Source organism: Marmota flaviventris, chromosome 8 (assembly GCF_047511675.1).
Source record: "Marmota flaviventris isolate mMarFla1 chromosome 8, mMarFla1.hap1, whole genome shotgun sequence".
NCBI lineage: Eukaryota > Metazoa > Chordata > Mammalia > Rodentia > Sciuridae > Marmota > Marmota flaviventris.
The window spans coordinates 32,443,943-32,470,800 of NC_092505.1; the positions used below are offsets into that span (position 1 = coordinate 32,443,943).

Here is a 26,858-nt window from a genome sequence, read left to right on the forward strand (position 1 = left end):
TTTTATTTCTCATCACAATGTACACATTGCTAACTTCAAGGAAGTACTCCCAACGCAACATGTGCTTATGAGCACTATAAGAAAATCCACTCCATTTAGTTTTGATGAAATTTTAAGAACATGTTTCCTATTTAGCATAAATTATTATATTACAACATTTTCTCAACTATTTGAAGTTTATCAAGTAAGGATAACCTACATGTTTCTAAAGCAAACATTATAATTGGTATTTTATTAATAACAGGCTTAAATTCATCATTTGAAAATGCAAGATTCTATTTGTCCATAGACGCTACCAGCCAAAAGCAGTTAGTTGGAGATATGGAACAGAAATGATGAGTGATACATGGTTTAATATTAACTGTAAATATATGTTTGGCACAGATGATAAAAACATTAACTAAGGTCACTGCATCAAGTGAACAAACTCTGTTGTTTATCTCCTACCTAATAACCTTTCTTTTCTAATGTAATCATATTCCCCTAAATATCTTAAATGCTATTCTCCTTTAAATATTCCCAATCTATTTTATCACCTACTGGTGATGTACTTTTCAGCAGTCCTTAGTCACCTCTGTGGAGTCTTTGAATTTAATATAATTTTTTTTTCTCATGCATAATGGAAATGGTTTCAACTTAAGGGCTAGGGATTTAGTTCCATGTTAGAGTGCTGGCTTAGCATGCATGAAGCCCTAGGTCAGATTCCCAGTGTAGAAAAAGGCCAGGGGGTTGAGAGAATGAACCAATACAAATCACCTTAGTATGGAGAGTCTTCTTGCACTTTTCAAGAAGATTTCAATATGTAAAGAGAATAGTCTACACTTGGGCCAATCCCTAGCCCCTCCAAGAAGTGAAGCAAGATGTTTGGCCAATGCAGCAGACAGGGATAATATAAAGCTAGAACTGAGCCATATGGCAGAGGCAGATGTCATTTCTACCCCATCTAATAGATGTTCCTCATGACATAACAGTTAATATTTGGGATATCATCTCTTTGAAGCAAGTAAATACTCTGCATCATATAATGTTATTTTATTATTTAAAGTGTTCATGTCATGTAGAATTTATGAAGGTTATAATGCAGCATGTTTGTAAACATGAAGTTTCAAGACTTTACCATGTCAACAAAGAAGAGATTCACAAGTCCAAGACTGGAAATTCCTATGAAATTGCCTTTACCCCAGATCAGAGGACCACCATACTCTTTGAAAGTTAGAAGACAATAGTCTTTCTGGTATATAACCCAGTGCTTCATGATCTTTGTTTTTTTTCTTCAGATAATTATTCCCCTCTGTTGTACACAAGAAAATTACCTTTCTTCAATTTATGCTGGTAGCTTGATGACCATATTAAGATTCTAAGGGGAAATTCCTATTAACATATATTAATTTAGATTAGGTGTGCTTTTCAAGAACAAGCTTTAGAGTATACCAAGAGTTTCATAAATTCAGAACCAATAGGAAATAATATTTATTTTAAAGAACCATAGTACTTAGTCTTATAATATATAAATTTCTAGAAATTAGTAAATAACTGGAGCTTTATTTGGTAAACATGTTGTTTAAGGCACATAAAGAGGAAATGGACTCCATTATCAAAATCACTTATTTAAATAAAATTAACTATTATAGGAATAAAGTTTATAACAATTTTAGTAAAAGGGGGGTGATAACTCAAAACATATTGTTGCTTATGATTTCAAAAAACATGAAAATACAAACAAAAAACTTACAAGAGATAATCATATATATGGGGAGGGAAAATATAAATTAGTAGTCTTCAGGGACCATACTCTGTTACACTCTTGGGACTACAGAAGCAGATAAGCAATTCATAGACATAGAAAATTTAGTAAGTCAAAGATGGCCAGGCATTGTGGCACACACCAGTGGCTCAGGAGGCTGAGGCAGGAGGATCACAAGTTCAAAGCCAGCCTCAGCAACTTAGCAAGACCCCGTCTCAAAAGAAAAAGAAAAAAGAGCTGGGGACATGGCTCAGCGTTTAAGCTCCCCTGGGCTCAATGCATTTTAGTTGTGGTATATGAGAGGAATTTTCATCTAGATTGAACATAAAGTATTGGTATTTTTCTTAAGTATCACAATAGTAGATATGATACAAAATTCATCTACTGGTGGTAGGAGAGATATAAATTAATTATGAAGTGATATGTTGCTGAAATTTATCTTAAAATACTTTAGAAAACAATTAAACATACCTTGGGCAGAGGAACAAATAAAACAAGACTGGAAAAATATATCTGTTGAAGCTGTGTGTGAGGAATGTGGATCTCAATCTTGGAGTTTTCACAAATCAGGCAATTACTATCACAAAAACTGAAAAACTAATGAACATTTTGAGGTCTATGTTCACACACACTTGTCCAAATCTCTTTCCTTGCTATCAATTATAAAGAGTGATACCATTAGGCAAAGGGTATAAGGTCTTAATTTATACTGACCGATACTTTCTGGATAGGAAATTTCAATTCATACTCCCACCAGCAACCTAACAGAAAGCTTAACTATCCAGATCCTCATCAATGCCAGAGATTATCATTTTGATAACAAGACATGCCTGTCTTGCCCAACATGGAAACATGGGTTTACCAAGAGAATTAGATCCTAGTTCCCTAAGGATCTATTTATTATATACAATAAATTATCTTCAGTGCATCTAGAATTGTTATTTGTTACATACAGTTCTTGGGAGAATTTAGTAAATAGATATTGAGATGCAGAACTAGCATGACAAAAGTTGCCTCTCATTATTATTCTATCCTTAGCTGATAGCTTTTGACTCAGTGTTTTCATTTCTTTTCAAAACAGGCTATAATTATAACTCTCATTATTCTCTTTAACCCTGTTGTTAGTTGGGAAAAATTGAGTAGTGGTCATTACATTTTCTTTTAAAATATTTTCATTAATATTTAGTTTCATTGAAATGAACTTAATAATGTGGATTACTTTCAAGTCTAACACAGTGGCCATCAAATCATGTATTTATTTATAAGCCTATTTACTTTTAAAAGTCAAAACCCATTCAATTATCTCAAAGTAGATTGTATGGAGAACTTCAACATAGAAACTACATACAACATGTAAAAGCAGAGTTGCTCTGTAAAAAGTTCCTCCAAATATCTGGGCCTCCTCCTCACCTCTTACCCTCCCTCTCAAAGCCTAACACCCACAGTTGTTGAAAGTTGAGGGAAAAATGTTGGTTACTAGAGGCCAGGGAGGGTAGTGATACCTCTGGTTAGGGGTGACAAGTTCTGCTCCCCCAAATGTTGAAGTATGAACATTAGAGAAACACACCAAGGCAAGCATATCAAGCAGGGTTTATTTAAAAAGGGGTAAGTAACAAAGACTTCTCCAGGGAAAGAGAAGGGAGCCATAGCTGGAATTCTGGTATCCCAAGAAGGAAGGCGTTCTGCCCTTTTTATGTGTCCTAGGCATCCTTTCTCCTGCTTTCTTCCCCTTATCTCTCTCCTTCCTGGTATGTGACTAGGCCCAGGAATGGGATGGCCAAAAGGTGGGAAAACAGGTGGGATGAAGGAGGAAGGGCAGGATGGAGCAGCCCAGGACACATTAATTAACAACCTTTAGCTATTCTGGATCTCTTATTTTTCCAGATGAATTTCACGACTGCTTTTTCTATTTCTGTGAGCAATGTCATTGGGATTTTGATCGCAATTGCATTAAATCTGTATAGTACTTTTTGAACTATGGTCATTTTGATAATATTAATTCTGCCTATTCAAGAGCAAGGAAGATATTTCTATCTTCTAAGGTCTTCTTTGACTTCTTTCTTTAGGGTTCTGTAATTTTCATTATATAGATCTTTCACCTCTTTTGTTGAGTCCCAAGTATTTTATTTTTTATTTATTCATTTGTTTGTTTGTTTGTTTGTTTTGAGGCTATTGTAAATGGGGCAGTTTTCCTCATTTCCCTATCTGAGGATTTGTCACTGATACACAAAAAGGCCTTTGATTTATGGTTGTTGATTTAATACTATGCTACTCAGTTGAATTCATTTACTAGTTCTAGAAGTTTTCTGGTGGAACTTTTAGGGTATTCTAGGTATAGAATCTTATCATCAGCAAATAGTGCCAATTTGAGTTCTTCTTTTCCTATGTGTATCTCTTTCATTTCTTTAATTTAATTGCTCTGGCTAGTGTTTCAAGAACTTCTATGTTAAATAGAGGGCATCTCTCTCTTGTTCCAGTTTTTAGAGGGAATGCCTTCAATTTTTCTGCATTTAGAATGATGTTGGCCTGGGGCTTAGCATAGATAGCCTTTATGATGTTGAGATACGTTCCTGTTATCCCTAATTTTTCTAGTATTTTGAACATAAAGAGGTGCTGTATTTTGTCAAATGCTTTCTCTACATCTATTGAGATGATCATATGATTCTTATATGTAAGTCTATTGATGATGAATTACATTTATTGATTTCCATATGTTGAACCCACCTTGTATACCTGTGATATATCCCACTTGATTGTGGTGCACTATCTGACCCACCTATCCCTCTCCTCGGTCTATACCCAAAGGATTTAAAAACAGCATACTACAGGGACACAGCCATATCAATGTCTATAGAGCGGCAAAATTCACAATAGCTAAACCACGGAACCAACCTAGAGGTACTTCAATATATGAATGGATTAAAAAAATGTGGCATAAATACATAATGGAATATTGGGATATATATTCAGCAATAAAAGAGAATAAAACCATGGCATTTTCAGATAAACGGATGGAGGGAGAGAAGATAATGCTATGTGAAGCTGGCCAATCCCAAAAAAACAAATGCCAAATGTTTTCTCTGATATAGGCTGATTCATAGTGGGGTAGGGAAAGGGAGCATGGGAGGAATAGGAGAACTCTAGATAGGGCAGAGGGGTGGGAGGGGAAGGGAGGGGGCATGGGGTTAGAAATGATGGTGGAATGTGATGGACATTATTATCCAAAGTACATGCATTTAGACACAAATTGGTGTGAATATACTTTGTATACAACCAAAGATATGAAAAATTGTGCTCTGTATGTGTAATAAGAAATGTAATGCATTCCACTGTCATATAAATAAAAAAAATTAATTAATTAAAAAAACTACTTTGATATGTGTTGGATTTTGATCTTTATTAGTATTTAATCTAGTTATCACAACCTTCTAGATTGTAATTGCTTCTTATTTATATGTACATATATTCTGCAATGCCTGACTATCCTCACAATGCTATTTACATAATAATCATTCTTATTACTACTTATATTTTTGTGCTCACATAAAAAGATCAATAAATATTTCTTGATTTAAAAAAAAAAAAAAAAACAACTTATAGCTCCCTGTAGGGAGGGACAATTTCTGGGACAAGTTACCGTAGCAATAGTTGGGAGCAGGGGCAGTTTCTTGATAAGGGTAAAGGAAGGGCTCTGAAGAAATTAACATTTCAATCCCCGAGGGGACAGTTTCCAACTTGCTGGACTCACTCAAAATTGGCCTCCTTGATCCAACCTGATTCGATTTACCTATCTACACTGACTGCCAGTCTAATTCTGGCTTCAGTAGAATGAGAGATGAATGGGTGGATCAATAGGCACTAAGTCAGAGTTAGAAGCAAGAAGTTCTGGTGCGTTATTACAAAGTAGAGTGACTACAGATAACACTAAAGTACTACATCTTCCAAAAAGCTAGAAGAAAAGATTCTGAATAACTTCACTCTAAAGAAGTGATAAATATTTCAGTAGATATATATGGTTGACCTGATTTAAACACTACACAATGCATACATATATTAAACCATTACATGATATAACATTAAAATGTATTTTTTTATGTATCAGCTAATAATTTTCACTACATACCCACGAATTGCTGCAGCATATGATCTTTTTCTAGGTGTTCCACAGATACTTAAAATCTGTTATCTTATTTAAAAGATTGCTATTAGTTGCTTCATCACAAGCTAAGTGTATTAAATTCTATAATGACAATTGAGTCTGAAAATTTATCCAATTTCAAACAAGTCTTGCCACTCTATACTTGACAAAAATTTGTTGAACATTGATAAATAAAGATACTGACACCTTTTATACTACAGTATTTATCTCTATGCCTTTTTCACATGTTGTGGTGAACCATTGCCTGACTCTGTCAAAAATTCATATTTTAAATTTCTACCCCATAAGATGATGGTATTAAGAACTTTATAGAAGAACTAATACCAATACTCTTCAATCTATTTCAGGAAATAGAAAAAGAGGGAGTACTTCCAAATTCATTCTATGAGGCTAACATCACCCTGATTCCAAAACCAGATAAAGACACCTCAAAGAAAGAAAACTTCAGACCAATAGCCCTAATGAATATAGATGCAAAAATCCTCAATAAAATTCTGGAAAATCGGATACAAAAACATATCAAAAAGATCGTGCACCATGACCAAGTGGGATTCATCCCCAGGATGCAAAGCTGGTTCAATATACGGAAATCAATAAATGTAATTCACCACATCAATAGACTTAAAGAAAAGAACCATATGATCATCTCCATAGATGCAGAAAAAGCATTTGACAAAATACAGCATCCCTTTATGTTCAAAACACTAGAAAAATTATGAATAACAGGAAATTACCTCAACATGGTAAAAGCTATATACGCTAAGCCTCAGGCCAGCATCATTCTAAATGGAGAAAAATTGAAGGCATTCCCTCTAAAATCTGGAACAAGACAGAAATGCCCTCTCTCACCACTTCTATTTAACATAGTTCTTGAAACACTTGCCAGAGCAATTAGACAGACGAAAGAAATTAAAGGCATAAATATAGGAAAAGAAGAACTTAAATTAGCACTATTTGCTGATGACATGAGCAGACTCAAAAAGTTCAACCAAGAAACTTCTATAACTAGTAAATGAATTCAGCAAAGTGGCAGGATATAAAATCAATACCCATAAATCAAAGGCATTCCTGTATATCAGTGACAAATTCTCTGAAATGGAAATGAAGACAACTGCCCCATTCACAATATCCTCAAAAAATAAATAAATAAAATACCTGGGAATCAACCTAACAAAAGAGGTGAAAGATCTACACAATGAAAACTACAGAACCCTAAAGAAAGAAATAGAAGAAGACCTTAGAAGATGGAAGGATTTACCTTGCTCATGGATAGGTAGAATTAATATTATTAAAATGGCCATATTACCAAAAGCACTTCACAGATTCAATGCAATTCCCATGAAAATCCCAAGGGCATTCCTTGCAGAAATAGAAAAAGCAATCATGAAATTCATCTGGAAAAATAAGAGACCTAGAATAGCTAAAGTAATTCTAAGCAGAAAGAGTGAAACTGGTGGTATCGTGATTCCAGATTTTAAACTATACTATAGAGCAATAGTAACAAAAACAGCATGGTACTGGCACCAAAACTAAGGCTGGTAGACCAATGGTACAGAATAGAGGACACAGAGACAGATCCACAAAATTACAACTTCCTTATATTAGACAAAGGTGCTAAAAACATGCAATGGAGAAAGGATAGCATCTTCAACAAATGGTGCTAGGAGAACTGGAAATCCATATGCAACAAAATGAAATTGAATCCCTTTCTCTCACCATGCACAAAAGTCTACTCAAAATGGATCAAGGAGCTAGGAATCAAACCAGAGACTCTGCATTTAATAGAAGATAAAGTTGGCCCTAATTTTCATCACATGGGGGCAGGCCCCAAATTCCTTAATAAAACACCTATAGCACAAGAGTTAAAACCAAGAATCAACAAATGGGACGAATTCAAACTAAAAAGTTTTTTCTCAGCAAGAGAAATAATTTGTGAGGTGAATAGGGAGCCTACATCCTGGGAACAAATTTTTACCCCTCAAACATCAGATAGAGCTCTGATCTCTAGAGTATACAAAGAACTCAAAAAGTTAAACAACAAAAAAATAAATAACCCAATCAACAAATGGGCCAAGGACCTGAACAGACAAACAGACACTTCTCAGAAGAGAATATACAATCAATCAACAAATACATGAAAAAATGCTCACCATCTCTAGCAATCAGAGAAATGCAAATTAAAACTACTCTAAGATACCATCTCACTCCAATAAGAATGGTAGCCATGGGGCGGGGGGGGGGGGGGGGGGGGTACATTCATACATTGCTGGTGGGACTGTAAATTGGTGCAGCCAATTTGGAAAGCAGTATGGAGATTCCTTGGAAAGCTGGAAATGGAACCACCATTTGACCCAGCTATTCCCCTTCTCGTACTATACCCAAAAGACCTAAAAAGAGCATACTACAGGGACACAGCCACATCAATGTTTATAACAGCACAATTCATAATAGCTAGACTGTGGAACCAACCTAGATGCCCTTCAATAGATGAATGGATTAAAAAAAATGTGGCATTTATACACAATGGAATATTACTCATCACTAAAAAATAACAAGATCATGTCATTTGCAGGGAAATGGATGGCATTAGAGCAGATTATGCTAAGTGGAAGTTAGCCAATCCCTAAAATACAAATGTCGAATGTCTTCTCTGATATAAGGGGGGTGACTCAAAATGGGATAGGGAGGAAGAGCATGAGAAGAAGATTACCACTAAATAGGGAAGAAAGGTGGAGAGAAATGTAGGGAGAAGGGGAGTTGCACGGAAGATGGAAGGAGACCCTCATTGTTATATAGAATACATGTATGATGCTGTGAGGAGAAAAAGAAAAAAAAAGTGTGTCACATTAGATTGGGTAGAAAAATGTGGGGAGGGGAGGGGAGGGGAAGGGGGGATAGGAAGTGCAGCAGAATAGAACAGACATTATGATTGTTGTATGTATATAGGTGACTCTACGACCAGTGTGATTCTGCAATCTGTACAATCAGAAAAATGAGAAATTATACCCCAATTGTTTCAAATGTATGAATTGCCAAGATCATTGTAATGTCATGTGTAGCTAATAAAAAAAAAAAGATGATGGTATCAAGTAGAGCCTTTTGGAAGGTGATTAGGTCTAAAATATAAAGCCCTCATGGATGAGATTAATGCCTACTTTTATAGTTTGGATATCAGGTGCTTACCAAAGTTTCCTGTGTTAATGTTGAGATGTTCTGAAGTGAAATAACTGGAATATGAGAGCTATAACCTAATCAGTCCATCCTAGTTTGAATGGACTAATTGGGTGGTAACTGTAGGCAGGTGGGATGTGCCTGGAAGGGTTGACTCGAGTGGAGCATGCCCTGGAAGGCTTATGACCGACATCTTCCCCTTCTTTTCCTCACCATTTCCACCCTCATTCCTGGCTGTCATGAGGTGAGCAATGCTCCAATACCACACCCTTCTCTATGATTTTCTGCCTCACCACGGGTCTAGAGGAATGGCAGACCATGGGCTGAACCTCTGAAACCTCAAGCCGAAAATACCAGTTGTTCCCATAAGGTACTTTGATCATAGCGACAAAAAGCTAATGAACACACCCATATAAAAGCAACCGCTTTTCTTGTTCACTCACTCTCCACTATGAGAGATTATGAGCAGAAATCAGAAGACAGCCCTCTCCAGATTCCAACCATTATGGCATCCTCTTAGGCTTCCAGCCCTTCAAAACAGTAAGAAATATTTTTTTTATTTCTTAGAAGACACTCAATCTGTGATACTTTGTTAGAGCACTGAAACTAAGATGATTGAGTTTTGTTATCAGTGAAAGTAAACAGAGGAAAACTAATGGTCAAAATTGTGAGGAGATAACATTATTTGCTTAGAAAGAACATATGAAAGGGAAAAATTAGAATAAAAGGATAGAAGTACTAATGCAATGTGGACAATAATCAGAGGCAGCTACAGGCATTCAATGGGCCAAGAATGGCTCTGAACTGTTTTCACTGATAACTACATTAAACTCTATCTCTTTATCTCAACAAATATTTGGAGCCCAGTTAGAAAGATCTTACTAGACAAGGCAACATTGCACTTCACTGTTAATACTCTGCATCACTACTGATGACAATTTAACCCATTAATGGCTTCCATGGCTTCAGCATGGATTTGAGAGAAGAGCTCTTCTCTACACCTTAAGTCACATTCATCTATCATTAAGACATTCTACATAAACCACTCCATGTTGTGGGAGAATAGGAGATTATGGTAATCAGGAAATTAATTACATAAGTATACTCTTAATACTATAGCCACTTTTTAAAATGTACCAGTGAAGCTGAAATAATGGTTTCTAACATAGCTATTAATGTTGTAGAAATAAACTCATATCTACAGTCAATTGATTTTCAACAAGAATGACAAAATCATTCAATGAAGAATGAACAGTCTTTCCACAAATAGTTCTAGGACAACTGAAGCTCTCAAAAAAATTTTAAGAAGTAAATATGGATCCTTCCAACACATAAAACTAAAAATAGATCAAATAGTTTGATATAAGAGACAAAATTATTAAAAAGTTAGAACAAAACATAAGGTAAATCTTTGAAATCTTAGCTTTTTCTTAGGATTTCAGAAATAAAAAAATGATAAATCAAACTTCTTTAAAATTATAAACATTTGTATATCAGAGGGCACTACCAAGAAAGGAAAAAGTAACCTAGAGAATGGGATAAAATATTTGGAAATCATATTTGAAAAGGTACTTGAGTCTAGAATATGTACAGAACATTTACAATTCAATAATAAAAAGAGAACCCAATTTTAAAAATGAGCAAAAAATGTGAACAGACATTTCTACAAGGAAGATGAAGGAATGAAGAATAAGCATACAAAGGAATTTTCAACATCATTTCCTAATGTCTAATCATTAAGAAAATGCAAATCCCAATTAGATAACATTTATGCACATTAGGATGGTTACAGTCAAAAAGATGAATTAGCATTCCTAAAGTGTGGAGAAACTTGCAACCCTGTATGCTGCTAATGAAAAAGCAAAACAGCACAGCTATTTTTTGGTAGGGAATGTGGGGGGACCAGAAGTTGAACACAGGGGCACTCAAAACCGACCCACATCCCCTGCCCTCCTTTTTTTTTTTTTTCATTGAGACAGGGTCTCACTATGTTGCTTAGGGCCTTGCTATGATGCTGAGACTAGCTTTGAATGTGCAATCCTGCTGCTTCAGTCTCCAGAGCCACTGGGATTACAGGCATGCACCTCCATGCCCAGCCCAGTATAGCCATTTTGAAAACAATCTGGAGGTTCATAAAAAGCTAAAGACAGAGTTACCATTAGACTTAGCAATTCCACCCTTATATATATAAACTAGTTGAATGGAAACATATGTCCACACAAAAACTTGTACATAAGCGTTCATAGCAGCATTATTCATAATAAACAAAAGTTAAAAACAATATAAATGTCCAAGTAATAAATGGATAAACAAAATGTTGCATTTCCAATACAGCAAAATATTGTTTGGGCATAAAAAGGAATGAATGCATATACAACACACAACCTCATAAACATGCTAGGTAAAAGAAACAGTCACAAAAGACCATGTATTGATGACACCATTTCTATGAAATATTGAGGACAGGGAAAATTATAAAGACAGATATTAATGATTGCCTAGTGCTCAGGACACTACAGTATGATAGTATATGGGGTTTCTTTTAGGGTGGTAAAAATATTCTAAAACTGATTGTGATGATGATTGCAAAACTCAGCTTTTATTATACTAAAAACCATGATTTATATACTTTAAATGGGTGAACTATATGCTATGTAAATTATATCTCAATAAAGCTGTGAAAAATTATTTTTTTTCTTAAAGTCAGATAGCTCTTATTTGTTCATTTCTGCTGAGCTTTTGCCCTAAAGTTCTCTCAGAGATACTGTAAAGGAAAAGACCACATAAAGAGACATAAAAATTTAACACTGTGAAGATAGCTTGGTCAATAAGTAGAATACAACAGACACTAGTATGGCAATATGTAAATCAATGGATGTGTAATTGATGTGATTCTGCAATCTGTATATGGGCTAAAAATGGGAGTTCATAACCCACTTGAAGCAAAGTGTGAAATATGATATATCAAGAACTATGTAATGTTTTGAACAACCAACAATAAAAAAAAATAAAGTAAAATAAAGTGGTCTCACAAGAAACCCCTAAAAAAAAAAAAAAAAAAAAAAAAAGTCAAGTTATAGAGCTGAAGATTTCTTTGAAGAAAAAATGATTAAAAGTTTCAAGGCTTGCAAAGGTCAACAAATTCACCATATTAGAAGCTGGGGGGGGGGAGGCTTTTAAATAAACAAAAATATATGTCTTCTCTTCTATTTCTAAAGCTCAGATTAGCAATAGTTCCATAAGAGGTCACCAATAAAAGTATACAAAGTTAATGATGATGATTGAAGGACTTATCTTGAACTGCTTAAGAAAAAAGAAACTATGAATAAACATTCTCCCATTTAAAAAAAATAAATGATTTGAGCAAAGGCTGTCTAAAAACTAAGGAGAGACAAAGAGTCTTATTGTGACAGAGTAATAAAATTATTAAAATAACAAAAAATAAGATGCCTTGGTGAAAGTGATTGCAGCAGCAGTAGCTATAGAGTGTCCTTAGTGCCTGACATTTAATGTCTAATGCAATTATCTCAAAAGTCCTATAAAGTGTTACAATCTTCATTTGCTGGATGAGAAAGCAGGCTCAAAGACAGAGGGTAACAAAGCCTAAGTCCCAGAGCTACTAAGTGACAGAGCCAGGATATGAGTCATGCTAGTCTGACTCCTGCTTCTGTGTGTGCTCCTACCCTCTATGACATACATAGAACAATCTAGATCCAATCCAATCTGTAATTAGAATTACAGATGACATCTATCAAGTAAGTTTGAGATGTTCTAAGAAATACATGAGACTGAATCACTTAAACAATAAAGCATTCATTTCTCATGGTCCTGGAGGCTTTAGTACAGGATACCAGCAAGGCTGGATTCTCAGTGAGAGCTCTCTTCCCAGCTTGCTCTCTTCCCAGCTCTTTTCATATTGTGTCCTCTCATGTGTCTTTTCTTATAAGGGCAGTAATTCCATTCACAAGGTACCTCCCCTCATGATCTAACTCCATTCACAAGGTGCCTCCCCTTATTATCTAATTACCTCCCACAGGCTCCTCCTCCAAATACCATTACATTGGGGTAACACAAACATAAGAATTGTGAGAAAACACATTGCCCATAGCAGGTTTTTAACTAGATTTTATATTTTCACAATCACCTACTATAATTCTTCCATGCTTTAGAAAATATATTTTGCATGTGGCTTTTTTTTATTTTTGTTTTCATTTATAGTACATGTTTTCAGGTATTGAAAACATTATACAATCTATAGCAGCTACACTAGAAAAAGAGCTGTAAGTCTGTCAAATCACAGGAGGTTCCGTGGACCACAATGCCAAGACAAGTCACCATTGCCACCCAAGTGACACAGCAAGTGATTCAGGATGTTTCCTGGACATTCAACCTTAAAATGTTAACAAGTACTGCCCAGCATAGACCTTGGCATATGACCTTATGGTAGATAGTCACAAAGGTAAAGAGTGACGGTTGAAACAAACAGAGAAGGGAAAAAGAGATTAAAAATGGTTCCCTCAGGGGCTGGGGATGTGGCTCAAGCCGTAGCGCGCTCGCCTGGCATGCGTGTGGCCCGGGTTCGATCCTCAGCACCACATACAAACAAAGGTGTGTCCGCCGAAAACTAAAAAATAAATATTAAAAAAATTCTCTCTCTCTCTCCTCTCTCTCTTTAAAAAAAAAAAAAATGGTTCCCTCTATTAAGTAGTTTCCAATATCTCTAAGGAGCTGTAAGTTCATATATCTGCAGCAGAAGGGAATTTTCTATTTCACAGAGAATTCTGGAAATATAGGACCAGAAGTCCCTCAGCTTTCTGGCAAACCTACAAATTAATATGTGCAGACATGTTTACCACCTTCCTCTGAGTTTTTCTCTTGTCTAAGACAAATTCCTTGATTCCACTATTTCCTTTCATCTTTTTTTCAATTGTTTTCTAATGTTCTGATGCAGTTGAATATTCTCTGTTCAGTCTCTTAATTCTCATCATTGGAATAGGATGAATTGATATATTTGCTGAAATAACATCAACAACAATGAAAAAAACCTCTCTTTTAATCCAAGTGACCCTGGTCATTCTGCCATTGAGAGGCCAATATCCTGACCAATATCTCCATTTCCTCATAATCACTTACTGCCTAAAATATTTCTGAAATACACTCACAAAGATCACAAATGACCTACAACTTCTAATCCCAACTATTCTTTCAAATTTCACCTTCCCTGAGTTTTCAGTGAAACTTCTAGTTGTTTCTCCTTGGGATTTATTGATATTCAGTTAGTTCTCTTAAATCACAACAATGAATACAGGGATAAAAATAAGAAGAAATGCATTTGAAAGCTAGTTTATAGTTAAATTGATTAAGAAGCAGTGTTTGGATATTAGAAGCGTCTAAGAAAGATAGATCATCATTTGTGTGGTTCTTTAAGCATAATACAAAATAGAAAAGACTAAAGAGAACTTAAAGAAATTAGAAGAGTTCAATAACATCTGTTGCTAGAGAAAGACAAGTACAAGTACAGAAAGATAACTGTTTTGAAGAGAGGGGAAGGAAAAATTTAATGATAATATAGGTATGTGAGGATATTATTCGCTACCACTATTTTTGGTTTTCATTACAAAGAAAAGTACTTATTCTATGTACCACCAAAAAATTATTAAATTTCACTAAAACATATCTAATAATCCTCCTGTACAGTATTAATGCCTTAGTATAAATTCTTCTAAGTATATGGTATTTATGTGTACCTGAGTTTATATTAATATGAATTACAGTATATATAAAAGTGTACACTTTTATCTTCCAGTTTTGTAAATTTCTATCACATATTCACCAACCAATGGACTAAAATGTCATTCTAGAAATATGCCAAATAATGGAGGAAGAAATTGTCTATCATGTTCAGACATGTTCAAAGAAGGAGAGCTATGAGTAACTCTATAGGCAGAGAAAGGAAGTAGCAGAGAGAAGGCTGGGAGAGGAAAGAGAAACAAATTTACAACAATTAAGAGTCAAAAGAGAAAGGGATTCCAGGTATTGATTTGTGACATCAATCTCTTCCACTAACTTTTAAAAGAACTTGGGAAGAATGAATATCAATACAGACATCTTTTGCAAGGGAGGGATATGAAAATTGAAATTTTTCCTTTTGCCACCTTGTAGTTTCTCGAAAGTCAGGGCAAATATTATGCTAACGAAGAATGAGAAGTTAGTAATATGAGGGATTCTGAAGAGGGTGGTCAATTTGAAATAGCTATTATGGAAAATATAAGAAATACTGGATTCAAGAGTATGCAAATGATTTCTGTGAAGTGTTGATAGTCATGAATCTGAAAGTAGCAGTCCAATGGCAATGTGATTTTTCCTTATGGTGTCCAGAAGCTGCACAGGAGCAAAGAAATTACATAATTTGTTATATCCAACACTGCAGATTTATGGGGTAAGTGTGCTAGAAGATCAAGATTCAAAAGAGAATCTTGATATTCAGTTAGTCCTCTTAAATCACAAAGTGAAGACAGGGATAAAAAGAAGAAATGCATTTGAAAGCATTTAATAATGAAACACTCAAGAAGAGAAAAAAGGGATCTGGAGTAGGATCAAAGAGAAGTCATGTCACAGAACACTGTTCATTTATAAGTTTAATTTACTATGGAGTAATTAGCATTGTGGAGTTTAGAACAGAAAAAAATGCTGCCATAGGGATCTTTATACCTTTTACACAAAAAATAATGTTTGATAATGCTTTTCAATGATTACTAGCAATCTCATCCCTTACCAGGAAAATCTCAATTGCAACTTTGTCCCCTCATCATGACCTCTAAAAAAGTATACCCACTCCAGCAAGATTAACAAATTCATGAATGATATTAAAAAATGATTATTATTGTCACAATGAGTTTGGGATTAGTGTGTTACACCAAATTACTGTGTAACAATCAGCTATAGCTAATATGTAAACAAGTAAGAGTCACCACTAACCTTTCTGAATTCCCTGCAAAGAGCCTAAACCTACATCTATCATAATACTTATTACAGTTATCTACACAGTTTATTAGTTTTTCCCTTTCTAATTACAGGCTCTCTAAATACAACATTCAAGTTTTACTCATCTCTGTACCCCCAAATCTAGTTTAGAACATCACATATAATAACCACTCAACAAGTATTTACTGAAATAATAATTTTCAAATTGTTATACAAAATCAAATCACACTTAGCAACTAGGAATATAATAAGAACAGAATTAATGAAATATTTTTTGTTGTTTTTGTAGGTGATCATAAATAGTATTCTCATGAGACTCCATTATACATTAAGATTACAAAAATTATTTGAATAAATGATTAAAAAACACAAAGATCTAGGTAGGTACTTTTCTTAATCATTCCAACACATAGTTGTATAATATATTATATAATACATAGTTGTATAATAAGAACTTACCAAATAATGTATACAAGACTTAAAAACAAAATTATGATAGTTAAATTTAATAACATAAATGAATTATTTGTATTTTAAGATAGATATTTTTTGTCATAAACTCCAAATATATGTAATTTATGCAATGTACACATATTAGGTACACACCAATAAGTGTGTGTCTGTATATGTGGGTGTGGGTGTGTGTATACACACATACACACACACACCCATTATGTTCACTCAATATATTAAATATCACAATTTGATAAAAAAATTATAAAATGCTGAATAAACTGTTTATCTGAACATTCACAAAATGCCTAATTATCCATGTCTAAACAGTAGTAACATCTAAAATAAATCTATATGTGATTTTTACATTTAGAACACATATAGGACATAATTCACTAGGCTACGTTCCTTCTTTTTTGAAATCCAAAATCCAAGAAAATTGAATCACTTTTAAATGAACCAAAGTGTTTATTAGATCTGTGGGGTGTAAGAAAACTTCAATTGCCACTCTATGTCATGCTGATATAGGCATAAACTCTCAGGTTAAACTTCTCTCTTTGTAGTACAAGTTTCAATTTGGATTTTAAAAAGCTTGAGGCCATCAATTTTCACATCTTTTCCGACTCCCATTTCGAAAATCAGAGACCCAATTTCAGGAAAATACTGGCAAAGTAATGTGGAGGTTTAACATGTTCAAGAATAAATCCAACTGTCATTAACACAACTCCATCAAAATAAAAAAAAAGGCTAGACTATTTATTATTACCCTGTTTTCTGGTATTTAAAGTCAAACAAAGTGATAACTACTCTGCTGATTAAATTCAGACATTCTTTTTTAAAAAATACTTATATTTTAGTTATAGGTAGACACAATGCCTTTATTTTACTTTATGTGGTGCTGAGGATCAAACCCAGTGCCTCACACATGCTAGGTGAGCGCTCTACCTCTGACACGACAACCCCATCCCAAATTCAGATATTCTTAAGTTTGAAACAAAATCATTAAAATGCTGTTCTCACTAAAAACAACCTACTAACAGTCTTTTGGGTTCTGCCTTCTTATCTGACACAATGTCTTTCCTACATCATTGATGGGCTAGGCATTAATCTCCCGCTTATCGTACAGACTAAGATTCCCCCAGCTTGTTTTGACCATTATCCACCACAAAAACATAATACATGTTAATTAAGTATTATCTAAGATGCTTGGGACCAGAAATGCTTCCAATAATGAACTGTCAGAGCATGACCCAAGTCTAAATCTAAAATTAATTTATCTTTCATATATACGTTATACATATAGACTGAAGGTAATTTTATACAGTTATCTTTAATAATTTTATGCATAAAACTGTTTATTGGTATGGAATTTTCCACTGGTTGTATAATACGGCATTTAAATTTTGGATTTTAGAGCATTTCTGATTTCAGATTTTTGGATTAGGAATGCTCAATCTATAAATCAAATACTCTAAAGATACAACTATGTGTTTTCACTATCCTAGCCTCTGGTCCCTACTGAACTCAGTGATATCTCTACAACTATAGGGACTGCTATCCTACCTAGGCCCAGGTGGATTCAAGTTCTCTAATGCCAGAATCACCTTGAAAGGTGAAATTTATTTAATAGAAACAATCCAGTGAAACTATAAGTAAAGACTAAATAAGTAGACAAGGTGAAATACAAATGTCATGTTAATGAAAAATATCCAGATTTTTCAAGATACTATAAAATTAAGAAAAAAAGGTATTAAATACATATATATGTAAGTTCTTCTTCATGTCAATCAATTTGCAAATTTTCCTGTCTAACATAGCGAAAGTTAAAGAAGGTATATTATTATTTATGCAAACATGGATAATATTTTTGTGTTATTACACACCTATGCAACACTTAATGTCATATAGTGTAGGATGTATAAGTAGCCCAAAAGTATAAATTGGCTTCTAGAGACATAAACCTGAGCTTCAGATGATCATAAGAGTTTCATACAATTCAAGAGCACAAATTGGAATGTCCATGGTAAATGGGACCTTAATAGAATAAATACATGTATTTACTTGCAGAAAAAAACCTTTAATTAGTGTTTACTAGATACATGGATTTTCAAAGGTTACAATTTCTTAAATTTGAATTTCTGTGTCTATACAATGCAGAAAACAATTCCCTATTAATTCTTCCTCTTAAAAAAGAGGGTTTAGAACTGAAGAGAATCTTCAAATGGAATTCATTTTCCTTATAGCTCATTTTCCTTATAGGTCCTCATCCCTTCTCCAACCCAGTGGTTATAGCACACAGGGAAAACACCTTCAATACAAACATGGCTCTGACACAAGTTAGCAAGGGTTACTTCTGTAGTTTAAGTCTCAATTTACTCATCTACAAAATAAAAACAATAATATTATCTACCTTACTGAGCTATTGGGAAGATTTAGTAAAGTAATGGGAATCAAGCACTTACTGCATAAGTTTACTACATTTTAGATATTACATGGACATAAAATAGCGTTGCATACTTCATTCTCTTGAGAAGCCCTCTCATTTTCCAAATGTTGTTTTTCCTCTCGTGTCTTCACCACCTCTTCCTCAGCCTATACCCCAAATGTGAATTTTTCCTGGTTCCATTTTCAGTCAACTCTCTAATAATATTGTTCCAAAAACTTGCAAACAAAATGGAGAAACATTTTGTAAAACGATGACTCCAAATGCCATAAGAAAGGAACATTTTACCCAGGGAAAACTTAGGAATGGACTTTATCAGGTACAGTCCATTTATTCCATAGGAAAACATTGGTATAATTCCAATTTGGGACATCACAAGCACCAAATAACCTAGAAGAGAGCCAACACTTTCAAAAGTTATCAGCAACTGAATATTTTACCAATGTTGATTAAAATATTCATATTATCCACTTAAACTCTGGAAGATGTTACAAAAAATAAATGCATGAGCAAACCTTTGCTATGAATTTACTTAATATTAGGCACTAAGCTCAAAACTCTTACATACAAATTTTCATTTAATCTTACTTGCTATATACATAGCAAGTTTTCCCTACAAGGCTGCTGATGTGTGAAACAAAATGAAGACCAGATGAGGATAATCCATCTGCTTGCAGCAACAATAAATTCCAATTTTCTGTATGCCTAACATGAACATGCTTTCTTCCTAAGCCTCTGAGAGTGAATGAATCTTGATCTTCATTGAGAAAAGATTAACAATTCTATAATGTTGCAATTACCTTCTGGGTAATAACAACAGGTTATTTGCAGGAGATTTCAGTTTATGATTCCTAACCCTGTGGAGGGGAGGGAAAAAAGAACAAATACGAACTATTTTCTATAGAAGTCTTTCCTTTAAAAATGAAATGAAAGTAATAGTGAATAGATATAGCTTGTGACAGGGTTTGTTTTGATTTAATATGTACAATTTATCTGAGATACTTCTGTACCAGTCAGCATGACCTGGCCATTAAAATAAAATAAATTTTATATATATATATATAGTTTTAAATCCCAAGTTGCATAAAGCACCTAAGGAATATTTCTATGCATCTAAGTAAGTCAGGAAAAACTAAAGCAGTAAAAGATAAAATCCCACTTCTAACTCAATAACCCTTGGAGAAAGAAATCAGTGATGAATTGATTGACAGGAACCACAGGCCAGATCACAGATTGGAGCTGCAGCAATTGGTTTCAATCTTATCACCCATTTCTACTCCTCTGGCTTTTCTAAGGTGGAAGAATCAACATGGTCCACACAGTCCCAAACCTCAGCATCTACTCAGAACAAGAGAACCTAAGATGTGGACCTAAGTCTGGAAGTATCTATAGAAGGGAATGTGGTTGGCTACACATTTTTCCATATTCACCATACTTTTTTTTTAATGCCCAGATTAAGAGTGCATAATTAAATATGATCACAGAACAAATCTGAAGCATTCTGATTTTCTCTAATTAAACTAAAAATGAACATATACAGGAGAGTTTGTAATTCAGCCAATGCATGTGTCAAATATATAATTCCAGTTGTTTGTTTTTCTACTTCAATAACTTCATTCTTCATGTGTTTCAACTTTGAGAAGAGTAATATTCATTGGACAGTGTTATGAACAATAAACCAACCCATCAAGTAATAATATTCAAATTTAGGAAATATAAGTAGCTGTATTAATGAGATGGGGAGTTGAAGAGGCAGAGTGCTCTTTTGTTTTCAAATTTTAGTTAGGTTTGATAAGTTTGGTTACTTTCCCCACCAGTAGAAATGTAAACCATACTTTTATCCAATATATTAAGAAATAAAATTCTTTCAAAAACTTTCTTTTAATGTTCACTGTAATAGTTCAATTAAAATATATCTTTCCCAGGCTAAACTTTATAAAGAATCCCTATTAAAGGCAAGTCCTGAATACAAGTTAAATACAAACTAACTATAAATTTAATTTATGATTTTAAACCTATTTCTAACTTAAAGAAAGGTTAAAGCAATCTACTTTTAATTAAATATATCTATGGCAACTTAATTCCAAATCTTAAAGTTCTGCAACCCAATTTTTTATGATAAGAATATTACTAAAACTCATCTGCATTGAATGACAATCTTCCATTCCTTTCGGCTCTCTGAATCCATTATCTCTCTCATGGGAATGAATGCATTGCTATGACTGATGATGAATAAGATATATAGGACAAATGATGCACTTTTTCATTTAAAAGACTAAAAAGGAAATTCACTTTTAGTCTCCTTTCTGCCTAGTTTCATTAAAATCTAAATACAGCTATTCTAAGAGATTTTTTCTAGCTCAGTACAGTTTGACAAAAAACGTCTCATGTATCATTTAAATCAATTATAGATTCTCTGGAAATATACCACAAAAGTTTCAGTTCAACACTTTTGCTTTAAAAATAAATATATAAAATACCACCAAAATAAATAATCAAAAAATCCTTATGAAACAGCAATCTGAAAAAGCATATTGTTTATAACAATTACTAAATTATAATCCAAGCATTGTTTTGACTATTTAATTACAAAATTATCTTCATTTATTAAAATGTCTTAATAAGAGTTTATTTAATAACTTATTTTTTACCTAAAATGTCATTCAACAATGACCACAAATACTTAGAATAGCATCAAAATTTCAATATGACTTTATTACTAGATGAGCTTAGGCAATGATTGCTAGATAAGAGGAGTCCACCATTTCCACCATTACATGAGGAAGTCACTGTCCCTCTTACACATCCCATTACTTCCAAGACTTAGCATAGTATCTGGCACATAAACAATAAAAATAAATATTGCTACTAAAGGGAAGGAAAGCTGGGAGGAACGAAGGAGCCACTACTGAATTTAAATTCTAGATCTTTCACAAGCTCTTCTAACTTCAAGAACTCTAACAGATTTTTGAAATTTAATTTTTATATGTATATACACACATGCAAATATATATAAGTGAGTTAGATGCTAATTATAACATTATTTAGGGAATACGATGACTTAACAGAATATACACCTTATTTTAGGATAATGTTCTATAACTGAAGGAAAAGAAATAATAAATTTCATATTACTTACACAGCTTACATGTATAGGTAATCATAAATAAATTGTTTAATTTAATAAAGTTAACTATATGCTTTACATGGATTAAGAAATAAAGTACTTTCTTTATTTTCCTTAAGAATCCAGACCATTTTTGTTAAGTCTGAAACTCTTCCACTTTTTAATATTAGACAGGAAACTTACTGAGGATTAAGAAGAGCAAAGGAATAGCTAAGGAAAAGGAAGAAAGGAAGGAAGCAAAAGGAAGAATGAGGAGAAATGGGGAAAGAGAGAGAGATTGAAGAAGCAATTCACCAAAAATGTTTTCTCCTTCTGAACAGAAATGTAAATAATGCACAGCTGTAAGTAAAGGAAGAGGGAGTCATGTCCAAGAAAATACAGTCAAAATTGGCTCTGGTGATTTGTGTTTCTTTAAACCATGTTTTTCTTTAAACCATGTTATGAGAAATCTGGCACTATACTGGTTGTTCTTCATTTGCCCATGCAAGGAACACCCTGAGATCCTTCTGAGTTCCTTAGATGTGCTCAAAACATCTGTTTAATATAGTTGTTGATTTGGCATCCATTTTTACATCTGACATGACTTATATGAAACCTTGTACCCCAAGCTTAACCTAATTAAAACTTCTCCTCTTGTGCTTATTTGAGCTACAGCCACTTGGTCACTAGGAGAAAGGCAAACAGAACTAAAAGACACTGCTGCTGCCAAGATATGCTTCCTCACTCTAAGCAAAGGTGGTGAGGAGTAGGGGAAATTCCCTAGCTTCTCCCCTTTCCCCACCCACCATTCTTCCACCTTGCCCCCCACTAAACCAACACAACAGTGGCACAGACCAGGACAGTTTGAGAAGTGTGGTGAAAAGCAGGGTGAAGTAGAGTAAGCAAAAGGATAATAGGGCAAATAAGCACATGACCAGCACAATTATTTTAATTTAAGAACAATAGCCAAGGCAACCCAAGAGGATTAAAAACATCAATACTTGTATACAAACTTCCACACCAGTATTATTCACAACAGTCAAAAGTAGAAATAAACCAAATGTTCATCCACAGAAATATGTTATATAAGTGGAATATTATTTGGCTATTAAAAGGGGAAAAAAACACAGTGTTGTATTACCTTCCACAAAACAGAAAAAATATGATGGTAAGTGAAGAATCCAGACTCAAAGACTCCATGTTGTATGATCCCATTTACACAAAATGTCAAGAATAAACAAATCATAGAAATAAAAATTATATTAATGATGGTAAATAATGGAGGAAGAGGGGAATTGATACTATCTGTTAATAGGTATGGGGTAGGAGATGGAAGTGATATAAAATTAGTGATAATGGTAACAAAACATCACAAGTATATTAAAAAAAATCACTAAAACATATACACTTTAAGATTGTTAATTTTATGTTATGTGAATATATTTCAATTTTTAAATATTAAAATTCAAAAAAAAATAACATAAATACAGAAAAATGGGAGTATATTTTAGCATTCAAGATTTGACTCAAAACTCAATTATGTCTGTCTCCATAGTTGTTGGGTAGTGATTTCCTCCTGTACAAAGGTACCAGTATTGAAGGACCTTCATTCTTGCTGAGAAAATTTGGTATTATTTTCAGTTTCCTAATCTTTAAATAACACATTTGAGGTACTTCTGCCACTAATTTACGAGCGATTACAATAGCTGAGTCATTGTTTCAGTAATCTATAATGAGAGGACAGGTTTTAATAGTCAAAATTAATATTTTCACAGATTCACATGAGAAATTGACAAACAATAAAGAGGTTAAAGTCCCCCCCCCCAAGATGTATACAAGTTTTTAAATGCCTCCAAATGTTTTTAAAGAAACAACTGAGCTGGAATTAAAAATACAAAGAATGCAAGCCAATACAGGGAAAACAGAGAAAATATTTGAGATATGCAGAGAGCTATAGATTCAAATCTCGACACCTGAAGGCCAGTGAATTCCAGCTGACCTTCTTGGAACAACTTCCTGGATGGGCAACAAAAGCAATGCTGCCCACTGCTGACAAATGTATGACATTTCTATAAACCTCTGCACATTGCAAAATGATATTCTAATATGCTGTGACATTAGGAAATATCAACTTAAATTTGAGTTGCCTTAAACATTGTCATAAGTTTTAGCTTCTTAGAATAATGCAATTTGAATTTACATAGTTGAGCTATGATCAAGATACAGAAAATGTTAATATGTTATAATCAACCATATTCTTAGCCACATGGGACTATTATAAAACATCAATGATCTAAGAAGACATTTAACTTGATATTTAACTTGATAAGGGATGATACAAAAAATGCATCTCTGCAAATAAATGGTAAATAAAGTCATTTAATGGGTAAAATTATCGCAATTTCAAGACATTTGCTAAAAAAGAAATTTATATATAGTAACAACTGAAATAACAAAACTAAAAGCTAACAGAAACCACCATTTTATCCATATAGCATAAATTTTAACATGTTATTTATTTAAAAAGCAATATGAAGCTAGCTAGTAATTTTTACTGATGTCACAAAGTTCAAACTCTTCCTTCTAGCATAAAGATCTTCTAACAGAAATCTCCTAAAATCCCGAAAGTAAGAATGCTTCTCTATAAAAATCGGCATTAGGCATTATAACAAAGTTCTCTGATCCCACACAACAGGGGCCTGAAGTCAATAAATATATACAAAATACTGGTTAAAACAGGGAATGTTAAATTATATACACACATACATACACATACAAAATGATAAACATCTTGTTTTAAAATATAAATATAAATTCACCCATCTTCTGATATAAGACTAAATTCTTATCTTTGAGTTTGGGTCCTTTGCAAGAATTTTGACCCATCTCTTTATTTCAGTTCACTGTGCATACATAATTAAAAATTATTTCTTCCACTCTTTCTATCTCTGGTCGCCGCAGTGTAAAGAGCATTCACCCTGTTCATGCACCTGCAGTGGATGATAGTGCAGAACTGCACCAATTTCCTGATCGAGAGAAACAGACATGACCAAGTCCAAAAACCTGAAGGTGTACAACTCCTTCTACTACCACTGCAACTATAAGACTGTGGGCATGGAACCTGTGACTTAAAGGTGTTGTATTGGTTAGGGAGTGGAGATCCAGCCAAGGAAAGCCAGCTACAACCTGTGTGAACCACCATCCACAAGAATGTGTGGGCCACCCTGGGCAGCATCAGGCATAAGATCCATGAGAACAAGTAGCTCCCAGACCTGAGCATGGTGGCCATCCAAAGAGCCAGTGCCATTCTGCACAGACAGAAGCCTATGATGGGGAAGAGGAAATGGACCCATTACTCTTAAGAGCTCCTGAGCCCCATGCCCCAAAGAGCAATAGAGTCTGTTGGAAGAAAAAAAAATGTTCCAGGTTGTCCTTACTAACATTTGTCTAATACTCAGTAACTTTGTTGTCACACTCATAATTCATTATCAATTGTTGCAAAATTATAATGAAAAGAATCAGCTTTCATTGGATGGGGGTACAGGCTCAGTATAAGCACATGATGCAACTAGTAGAAGAACTGTATTCATATACTAGACAACAGACTACTCTTGGTGCTTAGAAACCTATGGGAATCATTTTGCGTTGTTAATGTTTGAGCCTGTCAAGCAGAAATTAATTCATTCAGTCTAGTTAACAAATAAAATTGGTGAAAGAATGAACATCAGATTAGAAAGCCAGAGAAAGTATTAAAAATATATCACAGTTTTTCTCAGCCTCAGCACTGGTTTAGTAAATAACCCTAAGACTTTCTACCTCTGCACCCCTTTGCCAAAATAAATAACATCAAGAGTAAGGAAAAGTATCAGGAAAGGAAAGGAGAGAGAAATTAGTAGGGATAGAAACAGAGTAAATTATATTATCTGCATTTATGAATAAGTCAAAATAAAACTTACAATTTTGTATAACTATAATGCATAACAAAAACATTAAAATAAATCAATAATAATAAAACAGAGTCCTGAGACCACCCCTAGAAAGTTGCTCTCAAGAAACAGCACAATCTCCAAATAAGCAAACTGAAGGGTAAGCATGTGACAAAATGCATTCAGACATCCCCACAGGGAGTTGAAAAAGACTACCTGGTAAAAGATTCTTTTCCAGTTTCCTTTGAAACCACAACTTAATAGAAATTCCAAGAAACTTCATCAATCTAAATATGGAGAGCTATCCTACCTAAACAAACTCCCTTGCCATTTGGGGGGAGGTGGGAACTAAGCATCTAGAATATTTTAAAAAATCTGGAAAGTTTATAAAAATGTATTATTTGCCTTTAAGGACATATACTGTCATGCACTGCATGTACTGTATACTGTCATGTGATGCATAGTGACATTTCAGTCAGTAACAAGCCACATACACAATAGTGTTCTCCTAACATTATATAGCCTAGTGACTTTATAGTCATCTCCATTTGTATAAGTACATTCTATAATTTTGCCATAACAAAGGGATCATCTAATGACACATCTCTCAGAAACATATTCACATCATCAACAGACATATGACTCTAATTTTTCAGCATCCTCTGTAAAACAATGCAAATCACATCTGCTACTTCTAAGCTAAAGTCTGTAGAGCCATCACAGGATTCCTCCTTCATTCTCTCCCTCCCTCTCTCCCTCTCTCATGACATCATGGGGCTTCTCCATTACCCTGAATTCTGCAAAGAATTTGACACATGGAAAAAAGCCACAGCTGACAATAGCAGTTAACATTAACAAGAAAGAAGCATTTG

At 34.0% G+C, this 26,858-nt stretch overlaps 1 protein-coding gene and 1 pseudogene across 3 annotated transcripts in view; one reads left to right on the forward strand and one right to left on the reverse strand.

The window, feature by feature from the left end:
• Gbe1 (1,4-alpha-glucan branching enzyme 1) overlaps positions 1-26,858 on the reverse strand; it is a 268,831-nt gene that overhangs the window by 185,041 nt on the left and 56,932 nt on the right. The gene's annotated exons all lie outside the window — the stretch shown is intronic.
• On the forward strand, positions 1,079-25,422 carry LOC114087730 (large ribosomal subunit protein eL28 pseudogene; annotated as a pseudogene).